Here is a 20,722-nt window from a genome sequence, read left to right on the forward strand (position 1 = left end):
CTAGTTATAGAATTGTACATGGAGAATGATGTCTTTTTAATAAAAATATTTGAGCACAAGGAAAAAAAGTGCTGTATTTTGCTTATAGATACATACATATATAGAAAAAAGCATAAAACATTCATGAGAAGGTTGAATATATTTAGATTCAGGAAGTAGAAATTAATCTTAAGAGGATTGCAAATGTACATGGTAAGACATTTCATTTGTTAAAATTGGGCAGCAAATTCAAAGGTGATAATTATATTATTGTCTCTACCTTTATATATATATATATATATATATAAAAAATATGGTATTTCATAATATAAAATTAGGTAAACATAAGAACATACTTTTAACTAAGCCCATTATATATGTATATGATATATAATACATATCTTTAAATAAATTATATATAATATATAATGTATAAACTATATATAGTTTACATATCTAAACATGTTTGAAATGTATGAAATGAGTTTCAATATATATTAACTCATTATATAGTATACAACTATAATATATAATATGCATTATATAGTATATAAATTAAATATATATATATATATATATATATATATATATATATATATATAGTTGCAAATAATTGTTTCTCTTTGAATTCCAGAAAGAAATAATACAAGTTGAAGAGAGATATTTGGTCATTAAAAATGTATGCAGAATATTTTCTAGAGATCTAAAATAACTCAAAATATCACAAAGTACATTTTAAAAACACTAGCTATGTGACATGCTACACATATCCATGTGATGTATGATTATGTCTGCAAATAAGTGAGGGAAATATTACATTAAATTTTATTCTCTGATTCTCAAAAAACATAAACAAAGTTATTTTATGTCCTCTGTCTCATCAGATAGCATGTGGATTTACTCTGTCACCCAAGGTCAAAACATTCATTGATTTACAAACATTTCATCATCATATACTATATCCCAGACTTTTAGCTCTTCAGAAGGTGTTAATTTGATGTAATGACTTTTCCCCAAATCTATTAGTCAAAGGACTTTTTTTTTCTTTAACTCTTATCTAAAAACAGTTTAACTCTAATTTAATCATTTTTAATCTCAACTAAAAAAATGCACTTATGAAATGCTGAAATATAAAATATTTTTAAATTGGCACTATATATTTATTTTGTGATTAATGCTGAAGAATTATAAAATATCACTAAATCCACAATGTCTACCAATTAACAGCCCACAATTGGTAGCCCAAGTCTACCAATTTATGACTTCATAAATATTTGAATTTCTATTGTACATCTACACATGAGTTCCTTGTCAAAATATTGTAAGATGAATGCCTGGCATGTAGAGAATAAAAATCAATAACTTTTCTGAATGATTCCTAATTATTTGTCTGTACTATAAATTTTGGAAATAGTCTAACACTTCTCAAATATTTATGCTCTTTTAAATACAGTTTTGTGTGTATTTTTCTCCATTTAAATATATTGTAATCTACAAAAGACAGACTATGCATTAAAAAAACAAAACAAAACATACATTTGTTAAAAAGCCAGCACCGTGTTATACACATGGAACATAATTTAAATGGATATTGAATGAATAAACTTTTTAAATACAATCCTAGAAGTATAATATGTTTCTACTTCTCTATAAAATGAAGAAAATATTAGTAATAGCTACCTGTATGATATTTGTATATAAAGGACACCAGATTATATCTGGCAAAGAACAGGCACTCAATAAATAGTACAGAACATTTTAATGTTAGTAATGTATAAATAATTTAAAATGCATGAAAGGCACATTACTTACAAAAAAAGTGTATCATTCTCAAATCCTCTAGTAAATGTCTCATAAAATTCAAGTAGGTTTTAATTATTTGTACTCAATGCCATGACATTAAACAATGTGCCACGGTTAGATAAGACACTTATAGGCTCCAACAAATGAAACAGAACTATTCCTGAAAGCATGTGGAGAGGGGCAGAGGAAAGGGAGACAGAAGTGCATGTAGCTCCATTTGGTGAATGAGCTTTCCTCAATAAAAGAAATGTTTGTCTTTATTATCCAGAAATTCCTAATTGAAATGGCATTTCATTTGAAATGTAAGAGCAACAGCCCATGCCCATGGGTTATTATGAGAGGTGGTTATTTAAAATTAGTCATGTTCCCCCCTCACTCTTGCTGCTTTGAAAGTTGAAAATACCTAAAATAATAATATGTAGATATGAGTTTTATGAGTGTAATTTATGTCTTTCATGGTCTTATTTCATCTGATCCATTCTTTCCACGTCCATAGCTCTCTATAGAACCCAATTCAGAGAGGTTAAGAGACTTCTTATCTAAGTGTGCCTTACTAATAAACGGTGGAATTGGGATGTGAACAGAAGCTCATCAGATTCTCAGTTTCATATTCTTTCCACTGCGGACTCCTGCATTCGTGCTATGAATGGGAGTGAGCAGATTAATTTATTATTATTATTATTATTATTATTATTATTATTATTATTATTATTATTACGGTACGCGGGCCTCTCACTGTTGTGGCCTCTCCCGTTGCGGAGCACAGGCTCCAGACGCGCAGGCTCAGCGGCCATGGCTCACGCGCCCAGCCGCTCTGCAGCATGTGGGATCTTCCCGGACCGGGGCACGAGCCCATGTCCCCTGCATCGGCAGGCGGACTCTCAACCACTGCGCCACCAGGGAAGCCTGAGCAGATTAATTTATAATTCTGAAGTATAAACCAACAAAACCTTCTAAAAGATTTTATCAGGATCTGTCCCTACTAATTTGGCAGAGACAAAGTCAATGCAGTTTAGAGCAGCAAAGAATGTTTATTCAAATAATTTGACATTCGTGAATCAGATGTCATATTCACAAGTCTCAGACTACACAAAATATTGATACTAAACTACTTCCAAGAGAAGAGAGGGGTTTAGTGAAATTAAATATCTTATACAAACAAATATTGATATATTATTGCTATATGTAGGCAACACAAAGGAAAAATCTATTCCTTATAAAGTTTCCTGAAAAATTCAGTAAGGTTTGAAGTTATAGAAAGGTTAACTGTGTCTTCTCCATCAGTTTTATCAGAACTAGGAGAAAAATCATTTATGTCATTAGGAATGGAGTTTGACCCAGCACACCTAGCGGTTAGGGAGAACTGTTTTCATCCTTATTTTACAGTGGAGGAAACTGAGTGACAGAGAGGTTAAGTAACTTATTTCACATCACAGGGCAAGGAAGTATAAGCATCCTCCTGAAAATTCAGAAATTTTGCCACCAAAACTAGGCTCTTGACCATCATTCTGCTATGTTGCCTCTGCTGTAGGTTATACAGTCTTAAGAATATGGCTTTTATTATGTAAATTTGGATTTGTTCCTTTCTGCATCATAACGCACTAATCTAGGCTATGCCACATGGAATATCCATTTTGTCCGCACTCATCTCTGGGTAGGGTGGGGGTGATCCTTTTATTTTTTTCATTTATATGTCCCATGTTAATCTAATACTTGAATTGAAAATATATTTTAGGCCAGAAGATACATTATCTCTGCAGAAAATAATTCAGGTGATTATAATGATAAGGAGAAATATATTTACTTGTTAGTAGAGGTCTGACACCTGTGTACATTAATGAAGGATGCCTTAGATGTAGTGAAAAAATTCAGAAAATACCAGAAATTACGGATGTGAAAAACTTACCGCTGTCTCTTGCTTTCATTTAAAATGAAAGAGAGCCAACCATTCTTTCCTCCTCTGCTCCCATGGTGTCTTCCATTTTCACCTACAATTCTCTGTGGACTCAGTCTACTATGAGTTTTTAATTTATATGCTAGAAACTCTAATGCTTGAAAAAAATGTGAAGATATCAAATCACTTAATCATTCTTCACTCTGTAAGACAAATGATCTTAAAGCAGTTTCAGTAAAACCTAATTTTATATGAGTAAAAGATAAATAATCCAACAATTAGTTAAAATGTATTCATCAATCCCCTTGGCAATTATATAGAGTCCTCTATTAGAGAATTTTGGTACTGCTTACATTATCTGTCTTTTTATTACTTTGTTTTCTATAATGGTCATAATTAATTTTTCAAGAAAGTTCTAGGTCATAGATACATTTCTATTTTCCAGTATCTACTGTAGGGTTAATGGTACCTATTTTTCCTCTCAAATGTAAATTTTAAAGACTTTCCTGATATGTGCCTTGGAATAACACATTTATTTGTGAGCTTTTTTCCCTTCAAAAGGCATTTTAAATTTTTAATTTTCTTGATTTACTTCTATATCATTCAATAAGAAAAACACTCAACAGGCCTGATTTGATCAGTTAGAGCATTTATTCTCTTATAAAAAGTATAAGTTCTTCCACTTGTGCCACTATAGTTCCCATGACCAAATCTTTGTCCAAAGCCATTATAAAATGTGATTTGAAAGTAACTCTAGCCCATATTTTAATTTAGGAGACATTATTAACAATCTCAAAATAAATGTGGCCATATAGAAATAAACTTCAAAGAAAGAAAGAATTTACAATAAAGCTAGAGAGACTATAGTTAAATTTGTCTCTAGTGAATTTGCTGCTGGTGATGGAAAATCATTTTATTCTTCAGGGAAGCTATTGAAGCAGAAATGAAAAAAGAGTCGGCATGAACCAGGCTGTGATGTTCTGGTATTTGGTAGATTAGATATCCAAGGAAAAAAATATCTACAAGCAGTATAAGGCATTTTCAAGGTAGAGCTTTTTTCTTTTTTTTTAAGATTGTAAACTAACAGATATATGGAAATACGTTATGAAAATTAATGTAGAAGGTAAGAGTGATAGCAGAATTTAATGTATTGATAAAATCAGTACAAAAATAGCTCATGAAATTGAGACACTCTATTGATTTACAAAGAATGGGAAAATTGCATCATGAAAAGGACTAGCATAATAAGGATTCATTGTTACTTTTTACCGACAAAAAACATAGATATTAATTATGTACAATTAGTCTTAAAACCTAATACAGCAGGTTAGTTTGGTATCTGTAACTATACTGAGCTAAATGATGAAAATCTTCTGTATTTGTGAAAGTGTGAGTAATTCATGAAGATGTGGATGACTTTGATTGATGGTTAAAAACAAAAACTATAGTTAACGCATTGACAATTAGAAGGCAGATGATGAGAAGGATGATGATAATGATGATGATGATAGTAGAGAGATATCTGGGTACATAAATAAAGGATGCCTTGGACATAACGAAGCAATGCAGCTCATTGACCTTCCTATCTTGGTTATTATGTAGCAGGAACTTCAAGCTACTTTCTGCTGATTCACATTTCCACTATATAGAAGCAAATGTTCCCAGTTGTTAGGAACAGAGGAATTCATAGAAATCTGAGGGATTGTGGTTAAGGCAGAGTTGGAGACATGAAATCTTACCCTCCTGATCTTACTTTCAGATGTCAAATGCACACTCTAAAAATTCCTCTCTGGAGGGAGACCATTATATAAGACTAAACATATACTGCCCAATTCCCACCTCTTAAACTGATAAGCTGTCAAGAAGATTATATTTAAGAGCACATTAAGAAGGTTATATAAGAAGAGGCATTAGGAGTTCCTTTCTACATCTTTCTCAAGAATGCCTGAGTTCTTGGCATATATATAATTCATAAGTTGCCACTCTTATATGGAAGCACCTATATATCTAAGTAGAGAATAAATACACTGTGCACAGAACTAAACTTTGTAGTCTATGTCATATTGTTGGGCAAAAAGAACTTTTGAAATCAGACAAAATGTTCAATTCTATGAGCCACGCAGTTTTGGCTATATGATGATAAGGATAGCCTGCTAGTTGTACCCTAATATCTGATCACCTGTTGTACAATTTAGTGATAAAAACACCCCTTTTGTATGTCTGCTAGCTAGGGAATACCTTATTCATTATATTTTGTATGGCCATGATTAAGTTTTAGCAAACTGGATGTTAGTACGGTGGTATGTGCAGCTCTCCTACAGACTCTTAAGGAGGAAACTGCATGCATGCTTCCCAGTTTCTCTTTTCTGTCCCCCCTTGGTTGGGACATGCAAATACAGGAATGATAATTTTGGACCCAGACATGGAAGCCATGAATTGAGGTTGGCAGAGTTGCCATGCTAGAAATAGATTGCTTACCTCTAGAGTCAATAAGACAAAGAAGTACTCTGATACTGTATTTTACCCCTATCTGTTTGTTACAGTAATTTATTCTCTACTTAAAACAATGACCTTAAGCAAGTTTCTTAATCTCTCTGATATTAGGTTCCCTCATTAGACAAAATGGTAAAAGCAAATTTGTAGGGGTGTTGTGACAATTAAAATAACCAAAGGCATTATTCAACTTCTCTTTAGTGATATTATCCTATGAAAGTTAAGGTCATGGACTTTGGTATTTTACCAGCCTTTGTGTGAGTCTGTCTTAGCTATATGCTGTCCTACCCAGGTAAGATTAACTTTCCATAGCCTCAGTTTCCCCTCTATTAAATGGTATAATGCCTACCTCATAAGATTGTTAAACTATACCCATATATATTATTAAACTTACTGTAAAACATGAAAATTTAGTATTTTTTTCTAGCCCAAAGCAAGAACATCTTTTGTTTATGTAGAGACAAAATTTTTGAATAAGAGTATTGAATATGATTTCTGACCAGTAGAAGACAGCTTTGGATCCAGTGGAAGGAGGTGGTATCTTTATATAACACAAGTAGATAAAGACAGGCTGGACTGTTCCCTAAAATCCATTCGCTGGAGATGAGATACCAGTAAGAGAAGATGGTACCCTGTTGGCCACAGAGTCCATGAGGGACTTAACGGAGAACAGGGAAAAATATGTTTGTTTCTGTGTTTTGTGGTGTGTGTGTCTTTTGGGGTACTGTCTTTTGGGTTTCCAGGTGATTCTTCATAGAGAGAGTTTCCTGAGCTCTGTGTTAAGACAGGCACACAATAAAACCAGAGGTTACCCATGTAAAGACAGTCTCATATAGGTTCAACTATTAAAAACAACACATTAATACTACTTATTGCAGAACTGGAATAGCAGTTACTCAAAAAAATACCTACTACTTATATACTATTATGCTTTTTTTTTAAAGCTTAATTACTTTTTTAAAAAATTTATTTATTTTTGGCTACGTTGGGTCTTCGTTGCTGTGTGTGGGGTTTCTCTAGTTGTGGCGAGCAGGGGCTACTCTTCATTGTGATGTGTGGGCTTCTCATTGTGGTGGCTTCTTTTGTTGTGGAGCACGGGCTCTAGGCACATGGGCTTCAGTAGTTGTAGCATGAAGGCTCAGTAGTTATTGCACTTGGGCCCTAGAGCACAGGCTCAGTAGTTGTGGCACACGGGCTTAGTTGATCCAAGGCATGTGGGATCTTCCTGGACCAGGGATCAAACCTGTGTCCCTTGCATTGCCAGATGGATTCTTAACCACTGCACCATGAGGGAAATCCCTATTATGTTTATTTTTAAATGTGAATAGCTTATGTGAACCTAGATTTTGCCTCTGTGTTCAATACCATATGCTCAGAACATAGATGACTACAGAGAGAATACTCAATAATATTTCTGAATGACTAAATAAATAACAAATGAGTGAATTATTAAATGTATGATTACATGAATAAAAGAATGGACAAATGACTGATTAAATAGATAGATGAATGATTGTTATCAAGATGTCGTTTACATAGTTTCTTGAATATGAGGAATTTATGGGCTCATTGACATTTTTGTTGCTGTTTTGCGTTTTATCAAGGTGTAAGTGACATTTAATAAGCTCAATTAAGCATGTGTTTTGTAAGGTTTGTCATACATATACATAGTCAAAAAGATCAGGATATCCACCACCCCAAAATTTCCTCATGCCCGTTGAGAATCCTTTCTGTCTGCTCCATCTATTACCATAGATAAGTTTCATTTTCCAGTGTTTGGTATAAGTGGCATCATGAAGGAAGTGCTCTATTTTGTCTGGCTTCTTTTATTCAGAATAATTATTTTGAGATTTATCCATGGTGTAACATATATAAATAGTTGTGGTTTTGATTTTTTGCTGCAAATGATTCTACAGTGTGTATATAACGTGGTGTGTTTATCCACCCACCTGTTAATGGAGAGAGACTTGAGCTATTTCATGTTTTTGTCTATAACAAATAAACTGCTAAGAACATGTGTGAACAACACTTTATATGAACACATGCTTTCCTTCTTCTTGGAAAAATACTTAAGTGTGTCAAGGCTGGATCATAGAATGCTGTATGTTAATATTTCTAAGAAATGGGCAACTGTACCATTTTACATTCCCACCAGTAGTGTAGGGGAATCCCAGGGTTCCTTCACATCCTGGACAGCATTTGGCATGGTCAGTCTTTATTATTATTATTTTAAAAAATGTGATATCTCATGACACTTTTAGTTGAATTTGTCGAATGACTAATAATGTTGAGTGTTTTCCCTTGTGCTTATATTCCTTCTTCTCTGGTAAATTGTTTCATCAAATATTTTACTTACATATTTTATTGGATTGTTTTTTATTATTGATTTAGTTTCTTAAATATTCTGGAGAAAAGTTCTTTATGATATATATGACTCATACAAAATTTCTCCCAGTATACAATTTATTTTTTTCATTCTCTTAACAATATTATCCAAAGAGCAATTTTTAAAATTTTGATGAAGTCCAGTTTATCAATATATCCTTGAATGGATCATGCTTTTGATATTATATCAAAAAAAATTTTTTTTGCCTAACTCAAGGTCACAAAGTATTTAAATATTTTTTCCAAAGTTTTACACTTTTAGTTTCACTGTTAGTACTATGGTCTATTTTGAGTTAATCTGTGTATATATGTGAGTTATGGAAGGATGTTTACTTAACTGTGCATGTATATCAATATCTCCTTCTTCATTTGCTGAAAAGAATATAAATTCTTCCCTGCATTCCCTTTGCATATTTGTTGAAAATCATTTGGCCGTGTATGTATGTATATATTCAGGGTCTCACTATTGTTTTTCACTAATGTATCTGTCTGTCTTTGTGCAATACCACACTGTCTTGAGTATGAAAACTTTATAATTAGTCTTGAAATAGGGTAGTGTTAATCCTACTGGGCATTTAAATGACAATATGTTAAACCTATGGATTAATTTTGGAGGCTAGACAACTTAAAATATTGAGTCTTCTGACCCATACACAGTTATTTCTCCTTATAATTATGTTTTGTTTATTTTTTTCTTAGCCGTATTTAACTTCTCTTATTCATGTACAGGTACTTCATATCTTTATAACATTTGTTCCTAATTATATATAGTAGTTTTATACTATTTAAATAATATTCTTGGTTTCAATTTTTGTTGGTTACTCGTATACAGAGATAAAATTGATGGTTGATCTTATATCCTTTCTTCTGGCTAAACTGACTTTTATGTTCTAACAATATTTTTTGTAGATTCAATAGGATATTTTACATAGATAATAATAATATCTCTGAATTCACACAATTTTACTTCTTTTGAATCCAGAGACCTTTTATTTACCTTTTTTACCTTATTTCCTAGGGTAAATCTTCCAGTAAAATGTAAAATACAGGTGATGGTAGCATACACTTTTGTCATGTTCCCGATGTTAGGGGGGGAAGCATTCCATCTTTCAAATTTAATCATGGGATGTTAGATGTAAGTTTTTCATAGATGACCTTTATAAGGTGAATATGCTTCCTTCTGTTTCTAGGTTGCTGGTAGTTTTTTATTTGTTTGTTTTTATTTTTTTGTTTTGGTTTCTTTTATCAGTAATGAGTGTTGGATTTTGCTAGTGTTTTGTGTTATGTCTATTGAAATGTTTGTGTTTTAATTTTTATTTTTAGTTTAATATGGTAAATTACATTCATTTTTAAAATGTTAAATCTGCATTGCATTCTTGTGATACTCTCAACTTGGTCATGATGTTTTGGCCTTTCGTATGTTGCTGGAATTGATTTGCTAATATTTCTTTAGAATTTATCTGTGTTTATGAGCGATAGTTACCTGTACTTCTATAGTAATATTTTTTTTCTTATTTTGGAATCAGGTGGAATTACAGAATGATTTGGAAAGTATTTTAGTCCATCCTCTTCTATTTTCTGGAAGAGTTTAGGTAGAATTGTTTAATTTTTTTTTAAATGTTTGATTTAATTTACCAGTTAAGCCCTCTGGGCCTGAAGGTGTTTCTGTTCTTGGAAAAGTTTAAACTAAAACTTCAGTCTTTTAATAGATACAGGGCTATTTGTATTATCAATCTTTTTGAGTGAGGTAGAAGGGTATTACTTGGGAATAGCAAATAATTGCAATTAGGATAAGCAGGCTCTGTTGAACCATAGGCTGGTCCATGAACAGAGGAGAGGGTCTACTTTTTTTTTTTTCAGTACGTGGGCCTCGCACTGTTGTGGCCTCTCCCATTGCGGAGCATAGGCTCCTGACGCACAGGCTCAGCGGCCATGGCTCACGCGCCCAGCCGCTCCTCCCGGACCGGGGCACGAATCCGTGCCCCCTGCATCGTCAGGCAAACCCTCAAGCACTGCGCCACCAGGGAAGCCCCGAGGCGCTACTTTTATACAGGAAAGAAAGAGCTTGGGGAGGGCTGCAGTGGTTCTTCATTGGCTGAAGGCAGTGGACAGCTGGTTGTTTCTGGGTCTGCGGAAATCTCTCTTCCTGGTGGGGTCTGCAAGCTGTGGTGAGTGATGTGTGGGTGAGAGCTGCCCCTTGGGACCTCACTACTCTTTTTTAAATGAGGTTTCCTTTACTCATTTTCACACCTTCAATATGCATTGTGTAGGAAGAGAGAAAATAAAGATATTCATATAAACCTGTTTATGATTTAATATTTGCATTTCTTCCAATACTTATGTAGAGACATGTGAATATTTAAGTACAGTTGATCCTTGAACAACCCATGTTTGAGCTGCTTGGGTCCACTTATATGTGGGTTTTTTCAATAATTATACAGTTGGGCCCTCCATATCTTCGGGTGAAGATTCAATCAACTGTGGATGGTGTACTGTGTTTAAGATCCACAGCTGGTTGAATTTGGGGCTGTGGAATCCACAGATATGAGAGCCTGACTATGGAACTTGTGGTCTGTAGATTTTGGTATGCGAGGCGGGTCCTAGAACCAATCCCCTGTGGATACCAAGGGATAATTGTGTTATGTTGTATAATATTTTATTAATATAATCTACTCTTGAAGGACTTATTTTTGGTTATTAAGTATTAGAATATGTGATTTACTGACATCTAATGACTCTTTATCCCTGTGATTATCTTGACTGTTAGTTATTATTATTTATACTTTTTAAATGAGAAAATCAAAACTATGGAATATTTCCATTGTTTAATACTACAAAGATATCACACTCCAAAGTACTCACTTTTATTGTCATATTTTAATGTGGTGTCAGTCATGAAAAAGAATAACAGCCTGTCATTACTACATAAAAGAAAAGTCTATGGGCTAACTTAATGTAAATATAGCCCAGTTGTTCTAAATCTACTCATTTTCTAAAATAGCCCATTGACAATATGTGATGCTGTTCATTACTCCATTTTTCTTCCATTTTAATTTGAGCATAGTATCATCATTGTGCCCTGTATGAATATTTCCTCTTTCCCCTTCCCTTCTCTCTCCCTACCTCGATCCATTTCTCTTTCTTTCATTCCTTTCTTTCTTTTCTTCTTCAATATTGAGTACCTGTGAGCAGATTATTTAAATAAAGAAGAAATAAGCCATTGCCAATGTTTTGTGTCTCTCTGAATTCCTACTGTGGTCAGTGATCCCTCCTCCTCTTGCATAAATAATGACTCTGGTAGAATTAAATACATTATGCTGGAATGATTGCCAGAAGTAAGAATGCATTTGGGACGTAGAAAAGAAAATTAGCTTTTGCTCCCCTTTGTACTCATACTCTTACCTTCCAATTCACGCATGTTTTCTCTATGTTGTCAAATCCACTGTTAATTCATCCACTAAAAAACTTGATTCCTATGCTATTTTTTTATTTCCAGATGGTATTCTTTCAGATCTGTTCATTCTTAATGGCTTTTTGTTATTCAATCATCTTTGTAATTGCATCCTTTATTCCTATAATCATTTTGCGTGCAGTATAATCTTTCTCTTATCTGATTGTACATCTGCAGTTTTTCTCAACTTCATTTCTCACTTGTGCTTGTCCAGGTGCCTTTTCATGTATTTCATAATTTTTATTGTTGTTGTGAATACATACTTAGTTTTCATGGGTAGTATTCCTGTGGGCCCCACTTAGTGAAACTTTCTTCTGTAGAGCATGTGCATCTATCAATATCTCATCTGATAATAGGATCCTGCCCCTGTCCCTGGACTGCTTCAGCTCAACTCTCTTCCTATAGTTTTGTCAGAGAGCTGGTGTAGTAACCATTCCAAGCATCTTCATCTTCACAGCCTGGTTGTCATGGGAGTTTACCTATTGTTCCAGTCTGACTCTTTGCCCTTTGTGGCTAGTGGTCTCTCCCATTCACTGCTGCTCTTGCCCTGTCTCCCAGCATCTGCTGCCTCAGCTCTGAGTACCACTTTGGTGCCCAGACATTCCAAGGATTTTGAGCCCTGGCTTTTGGGCTCTGAAATACAGGCATTTGTCTGCTTTAGCTTCTCATCACCTCCCTACCATCCTAAACTCTTGTGGCTTTGGAGGGATTCTTGAAGACCAGCAGTATCTCCAAGTGATTGATACCCTGGATCTTGTTGAGTAGAGGAAGGGTTCCACAAAATGCTCCAGCAAGTTATTTTTCTTTTCTTTTTTTTTTTTTTCTTTTCAATATAAGTGTGTGGGAGGTGAGTGTTTATTGGCTTTTTCCTAAAATAGTGATGTTTCCATGTTTATAGAAGTGTTTTTGGCTCGCTTACCTGTTTTCTGGATTTAATTACCATCTATGAGAGCCTTTTAGATTTATAGTCCATATCTTTTATTTTCTGGTGTACCATTTATCTCTCTACTGCCCAGATCTACTTATGAGTTTCCAGATAGTTGAAAACTCTTTTTCCCCCAACTATTATCATATTTGTATCTTCTCTTTTAAAACCATCAACTACATTTTAGTGTGTCCTGCATTACTTTTCACGTGTAAAAGGCATAATCCTCCCACTCTCCAAGATAGTAAACAAATTGCCACCCATGACTCTACCTCTTCTTTCTTTTTTTGTTAGTTTCTGCTTTATAACAAAGTGAATCAGTTATACATATACGTATGTTCCCATATCTCTTCCCTCTTGCGTCTCCCCGCCTCCCACCCTCCCTATCCCACCCCTCCAGGCGGTCACAAAGCACAGAGTTGATCTCCCTGTGCTATGCAGCTGCTTCCCACTAGCTATCTACCTTATGTTTCATAGTGTATATATGTCCATGCCTCTCTCTCTCTTTGTCACAGCTTACCCTGCCCCCTCCCGATATCCTCAAGTCCATTCTATAGTAGGTCTGTGTCTTTATTCCTGTCTTACCCCTAGGTTCTTCATGACATTTACTTTTTTTTCTTAAATTCCATATATATGTGTTAGCATACGGTATTTGTCTTTCTCATTCTGACTTATTTCACTCTGTATGACAGACTCTAGGTCTATCCACCTCATTACAAATAGCTCAATTTTGTTTCTTTTTATGGCTGAGTAATATTCCATTGTATATATGTGCCACATCTTCTTTATCCATTCATTCGATGATGGGCACTTAGGTTGTTTCCATCTCCGGGCTATTGTAAATAGAGCTGCAATGAACATTTTGGTACATGACTCTTTCTGAATTATGGTTTTCTCAGGGTATATGTCCAGTAGTGGGATTGCTGGGTCATATGGTAGTTCTATTTGTAGTTTTTTAAGGAACCTCCATACCGTTCTCTACAGTGGCTGTATCAATTTACAATCCCACCAACAGTGCAAGAAGGTTCCCTTGTCTCCACACCCTCTCCAGCATTTATTGTTTCTAGATTTTTTGATGATGGCCATTCTGACTGGTGTGAGATGATATCTCATTGTAGTTTTGATTTGCATTTCTCTAATGATTAGTGATGTTGAGAATTCCTTCATGTGTTTGTTGGCAGTCTGTATATCTTCTTTAGAGAAATGTCTATTTAGGTCTCTGCCCATTTTTGGATAGGGTTGTTTGTTTTTTTTGTTATTCAGCTGCATGAGCTGCTTATAAATTTTGGAGATTCATTCTTTGTCAGTTGATTCATTTGCAAATATTTTCTCCCATTCTGAGGGTTGTCTTTTGGTCTTTTTTATGGTTTCTTTTGCTGTGCAAAAGCTTTTAAGTTTCATTAGGTCCCATTTGTTTATTTTTGTTTTTATTTCCATTTCTCTAGGAGGTGGGTCAAAAAGGAACTTGCTGTGATTTATGTCATAGAGTCTTCTGCCTAGGTTTTCCTCTAAGAGTTTGATGGTTTCTGGCCTTATATTTAGGTCTTTAATCCATTTTGAGCTTATTTTTGTGTATGGTGTTAGGGAGTGATCTAATCTCATTCTTTTAAATGTAGCTGTCCAGTTTTCCCATCACCACTGATTGAAGAGGCTGTCCTTTCTCCACTGTACATTCCTGCCTCCTTTATCAAAGTTAAGGTCACCATATGTGTGTGGGTTCTATCCTGTTCCATTGATCTATCTTTCTGTTTTTGTGCCAGTACCATACTGTCTTGATTACTGTAGCATTGGAGAATAGTCTGAAGTCAGGGAGCCTGATTCCTCCAGCTCTGTTTTTTGTTCTCAAGATTGCTTTGGTTCTTCGGGGTCTTTTGTGTTGCCATACAAATTGTGAAATTTTTTGTTCTAGTTCTGTGAAAAATACCAGTGGTAGTTTGATAGGGATTGCATTGAATCTGTAGATTGTTTTGGGTAGTAGAGTCATTTTCACAATGTTGATTCTTCCAAACCAAGAACATGGTATATCTCTCTGCTATATTTTGGAAGAGTTTGAGAAAGATAGGTGTTAGCTCTTCTCTAAATGTTTAATAGAATTCGTCTGTGAAGCCTGTGAAGCCATCTGGTCCTGGGCTTTTGTTTGTTGGAAGATTTTTAATCACAGTTTCAATTTCCTTGCTTGTGATTGGTCTGTTCATATTTTCTATTTCTTCCTGATTCAGTCTTGGCAGGTTGTGCATTTCTAAGAATTTGTCCATTTCTTTTAGGTTGTCCATTTTATTTGCCTAGAGTTGCTTGTAGTAATCTCTCATGATCATTTGTATTTCTGCAGTGTCAGTTGCTACTTCTCCTTTTTCATTTCTAATTCTATTGATTTGAGTCTTCTCCCTTTTTTTCTTGATGAGTCTGGTTAATGGTTTATCAATTTTGTTTATCTTCTCAAAGAACCAGCTTTTAGTTTTATTGATCTTTGCTATCGTTTCCTTTATTTCTTTTTCTTTTATTTCTGATCTGATTTTTATGATTTCTTTCCTTCTGCTAACTTCGGGTTTTTTTTTTTTGTTCTTCTTTCTCTAGTTGATTTAGGTGCAAGATTAGGTTGTTTATTCGAGATGTTTCCTGTTTCTTAAGGTATGATTGTATTGCTATAAACTTCCCTCTTAGAATTGCTTTTGCTGCATCCCATACATTTTGGGTCGTCGTGTCTCCATTGTCATATGTTTCTATTTTTTGATTTCTTCAGTGATCATTCCGTTATTAAGTAGTGTATTGTTTAGCCTCCATGTGTTTGTGTTTTTTACAGATCTTTTCCTGTAATTGATATCTAGTCTTATAGTATTGTGATCTATCCTGGAGAATGTTCCATGAGAACTTGAGAAAAATGTGTATTCTGTTGTTTTTGGATGGAATGTCCAATAAATATCAATTAAACCCATCTTGTTTAATGTATCATTTAAAGCTCGTGTTTCCTTATTTATTTTCATTTTGGATGATCTGTCCATTGGTGAAAGTGGGGTGTTAAAGTCCCCTACTATGAATGTGTTACTGTCGATTTCCCCTTTTATGACTGCTGGTATTTGCCTTATGTATTGAGGTGCTCCTATGTTGGGTGCATAAATATTTACAATTGCTATATCTTCTTCTTGGATCGATCCCTTGATCATTATGTAGTGTCTTTCTTTGTCTCTTCTAATAGTCTTTATTTTAAAGTCTATTGTGTCTGATATGAGAATTGCTACTCCAGCTTTCTTTTGGTTTCCATTTGCATGGAATATCTTTTTCCATCTCCTTACTTTCAGTCTGTATGTTTCTCTAGGTCTGAAGTGGGTTTCTTGTAGACAGCAAATATATGGGTCTTGTTTTTGTATACATTCAGCCAATCTGTGTCTTTTGGTGGGAGCATTTAGTCCACTTACATTTAAGGTAATTATTGATATGTATGTTCCTATTCCCATTTTCTTAATTGTTTTGGGTTCGTTATTATAGGTCTTTTCCTTCTCTTGTGCTTCTTGCCTAGAGAAGTTCCTTTAGTATTTGTTGTAAAGCTGGTTTGGTGGTGCTGAACTGTCTCAGCTTTTGCTTCTCTGTGAAGGTTTTAATTTCTCCGTCAAGTCTGAATGAGATACTTCCTGGGTAGAGTAATCTTAGTTGCAGGTTTTTCTCCTTCATCACTTTAAATATGTCCTGCCTGTCCCTTCTGGCTTGCAGAGTTTCTGTTGAAAGATCAGCTGTTAATCTTATGGGGATTCCCTTGTGTGTTATTTGTTGTTTTTCCCTTGCAGCTTTTAATATGTTTTCTTTGTATTTAATTTTTGACAGTTTGATTAATATGTGTCTTGGCATATTTCTCCTTGGATTTATCCTGTATAGGACTCTCTGTGCTTCCTGGACTTGATTAACTATATCCTTTCCCATATTAGGGAAATTTTCAACTATAATCTCTTCAAATATTTTCTCAGTCCCTTTCTTTTTCTTTTCTTCTTCTGGAACCCCTATAATTTGAATGTTGGTGTGTTTAATGTCCCAGAGGTCTCTGAGACTGTCCTCAGTTCTTTTCATTCTTTTTTTCTTTATTGTGCTCTGCAGTAGTTATTTCCACTATTTTATCTTCCAGGTCACTTATCCGTTCTTCTGCCTCAGTTATTCTGCTATTGATCCCATCTAGAGTATTTTTAATTTCATTTATTGTGTTGTTCATCATTGTTTGTTTCATCTTTAGTTCTTCTAGGTCCTTGTTAAATGTTTCTCACATTTTGTCCATTACATTTCCAATATTTTGGATCATCTTTACTATCATTATTCTGAATTCTTTTTCAGGTAGACTTCCTATTTCCTCTTCATTTGTTAGGTCGGGTGGGTTTTTATCTTGCTCCTTCATCTGCTGTGTGTTTTTCTGTCTTCTCATTTTGCTTATCTTACTGTGTTTGGGGTCTCCTTTTTGCAGGCTGCAGGCTCATAGTTTCCAGTGTTTTTGGTGTCTGTCCCCAGTGGCTAAGTTTGGTTCAGTTGGTTGTGTAGGCTTTCTGGTGGAGGGGACTAGTGCCTGTGTTCTGGTGGATGAGGCTGGATCTTGTCTTTCTGGAGGCAGGTCCACGTCTGGTGGTGTGTTTAGGGGTGTATGTGGGCTTATTATGATTTTAGGCAGCCTCTCTGTTAATGGGTGGGGCTGTGTTCCTGTCTTGCTAGTTGTTTGGCATAGGATGTCCAGCACTGTAGCTTGCTGGTCATTGAGTGAATCTGGGTGCTGGTGTTGAGATGGAGATCTCTGGGGGATTTTCGCCGTTTGATATTATGTGGAGCTGGGTGGTCTCTTGTGGACCAGTGTCCTGAAGTTGGCTCTCCCACCTCAGAGGCACAGCACTGACTCCTGGATGCAGCACCAAGAACCTTTCATCCGCACGGCTCAGAATAAACGGGAGAAAAAGTAGAAAGAAAGAATTAGTAGAAGTATAAAGAAAGAAAGAAAGGAGGGAGGGAGGAAGGAAGGAAGGAAGGAGGGAAGGAAGGAAAAAAGAAAGAAAGAAGGTAAAGTAAAATAAAATAAGATAAAATATAATAAAATTATTAAAATAAAAAAATAATTATTAAGAAAATAAATAAAAAAATAAAACAGACAAACAAAAAAAACACAAGAAAAAACACGGACGGATAGAACCCTAGGACAAATGGTGGAAGCAAAGCTATATAGCATAAATCTTTCTCTGAAAGTCCACCTCCTCAAGTTGGGATGATTCGTTGTCTATTCATGTATTCCCCAGACATCAAGTTGATTGTGGAGCTTTAATCCGCTGCTTCCGAGGCTGCTGGGAGAGACTTCCCTTTCTCTTCTTTGTTCTCACAGCCCACAGGGGCTCGCTTTGGATTTGGTCCCGTCTCTGCGTGTAGGTCACCAGAGGGCGTTTTTTCTTCTCTCAGACAGGATGGGGTTAAAGGAGCCACTGATTCAGGGGCTCTGGCTCACTGAGGCCAGGGGGAGGGAGGGGCATGGAGTGCGGTGCGAGCCTGCGGCAGCAGAGGCCAGCGTGACATTGCACCAGCCTGAGGTGCGTCATGCGTTCTTCCGGGGGAGTTGTCCCTGGATCCCGGGACCCTGGCAGTGGCGGGCTGGACAGGCTCCCTGGAACGGGTTGTGGATAGTAACCTGTGCTCGCACACAGGCTTCTTGGTGGTGGCAGCAGCAGCCTTCGTGTCTCATGCCCGTCTCTGGGGTCCGTCCTTTCAGCCATGGCTCTCGCCCGTCTCTGGGGTCCGTGCTTTAAGCCGCGGCTCGCGCCCGTCTCTGGAGCTCCTTTAAGAAGCACTCTTAATCCCTTCTCCTCGCACACCAGGAAACAAAGAGGGAAGAAAAAGTCTCTTGCCTCTTTGGTGGGTCCAGACTTTTCCCCCGACTCCCTCCGGGCCAGCCGTGGCGCACTAACCCCCTGCAGGCTGTGTTCACGCTGCCAACCCCAGTCCTCTCCCTGTGCTCCGACTGAAACCGAGCCTCAGCTCGCAGCCCCACCCACCCCGACGGGTGAGCAGACAAGCCTCTCGGGCTGGTGAGTGCCGGTCGGCCCTGGTCCTCTGTGCAGGAATCTCTCTGCTTTGTCCTCCCCACCCCTGTTGCTGTGCTCTCCTCTGCAGCTCCGAAGCTTTCCCCCTCCGCCACCAGCTGTCTCTGCCCACGAAGGGGCTTCCTAGTGTGTGGAAACCTTTCCTCCTTCACGGCTCCCTCCCACTGGTGCAGGTCCCATCCCTATTCTTTTGTCTCTGTTTATTCTTTTTTCTTTTGCCCTACCCAGGTATGTGGGGGAATTTCTTGCCTTTTGGGAGGTCTGAGGTCTTCTGCCAGCATTCAGTAGATGTTCTGTAGTTGTTAGACGTGTACATGTGGTGTATCTGTGGGGAGGAAGGTGATCTCCATGGCTTACTCTTCTGCCATCTTCCCGGAAGCCCTACCTCTTCTTTCTTATGTTATAAAATCAATCCATTTTTAGGTTTTGAATATAATGCCTATTTACTGTCTCTCTAATGTGTCCTTATGTTGCATCTCAAACCTTCGTGTGTGTGTGTGTGTGTGTGTGTGTGTGTGTGTGTGTGTGTGTAGCCTCTTAACTTGTCAGGCTTTCCACAGTCCGCCCCTTCTAAATCAAATTCTACATTGCTTTATCACTCTAAAATTCAATTTTGCTTCTGTCATTTGCTCTCTCTATATATATATACACCTCCCTTCCAAGGTCAACATAATTGCTCAGAGTTTTTTTCTTTTTTCAATAAATACCTTTAAACTCCTTGACATGTCGTTCAGGAACCTGAGCCCTACCAACCTCTTCAGACTTCTCCTGATCTGATCTTGTTTTGTAGGCTCTAGAACTTAAGCACGAATGCCATTTTATTTGTCCTTGAATTTGCACTTACTTTTATATTGCCTATTCCTTAATAGTTGTTAAAGTTCATTGGTGCTTAGTAAGTGTTCAGTATATAGCTGCTGACATATAAAATAGACACATGAAATCACTTTTATGTACTCTCCAATCTATATATAGATGGAATTTATGTAAATAATACAGGATACATTAGGAATGTCAGAAGAAAAATATAATAGAAATATTATACAATTCAACCTTCGATTGTTCACATTTAAGAGGAGACATATAATTAATGTTTAAACTTAAGTAAGTTGGATATTTAACGTATGACTATTGCAGAAGATGTGAAAATGTATCTATAATTTAGGACATTTAGACTTTTCATTAACTATATATGTGTATATGTAATAATGTCATTTGGCTAAAGTGTAAGAGTCCAGGTTCTGAAGTTAAGGGATTCAAATCTAAATTGTCTTACTTAATAGCTTTGTAACCTTGGGGAAAATTAATTAATGGCCACATGATTTGATTTGTTAATTTAAAAAATAGGGGCGTAATAATAGTATTTAACTCATCACCTCATCGAGTTACTGTAAGAAAATACGTCAGTCTTTTAGCAGGATATATGACACAGGCACGTGTGTAATTTTCCTACTGCTGCAATAAAAAATTATCACAAACTTAGTGGCTTAAGTAACATGAATTTATTGTCTCACAGTTCTGGAGGTCAGAAGTCTTAAACTTTAAGTGGCAACATAGCTGCATTCCTTTTGGAAGCTCCAGGGGAAAATCTGTTTCTTTCCAAGCTTCCAGAAGCTGCCTACTTCCCTTGACTTGTAGCCCATTCCTAAATCTTTAAGCCAAGCAGTATAGCATCTTCAAATATTTCTCTCTCTGTGTCTCTCTCACTGACTTCTGCTTCTGTCATCACATCTTTTCTTTTACTC

Source organism: Delphinus delphis, chromosome 3 (assembly GCF_949987515.2).
Source record: "Delphinus delphis chromosome 3, mDelDel1.2, whole genome shotgun sequence".
Lineage (NCBI taxonomy): Eukaryota > Metazoa > Chordata > Mammalia > Artiodactyla > Delphinidae > Delphinus > Delphinus delphis.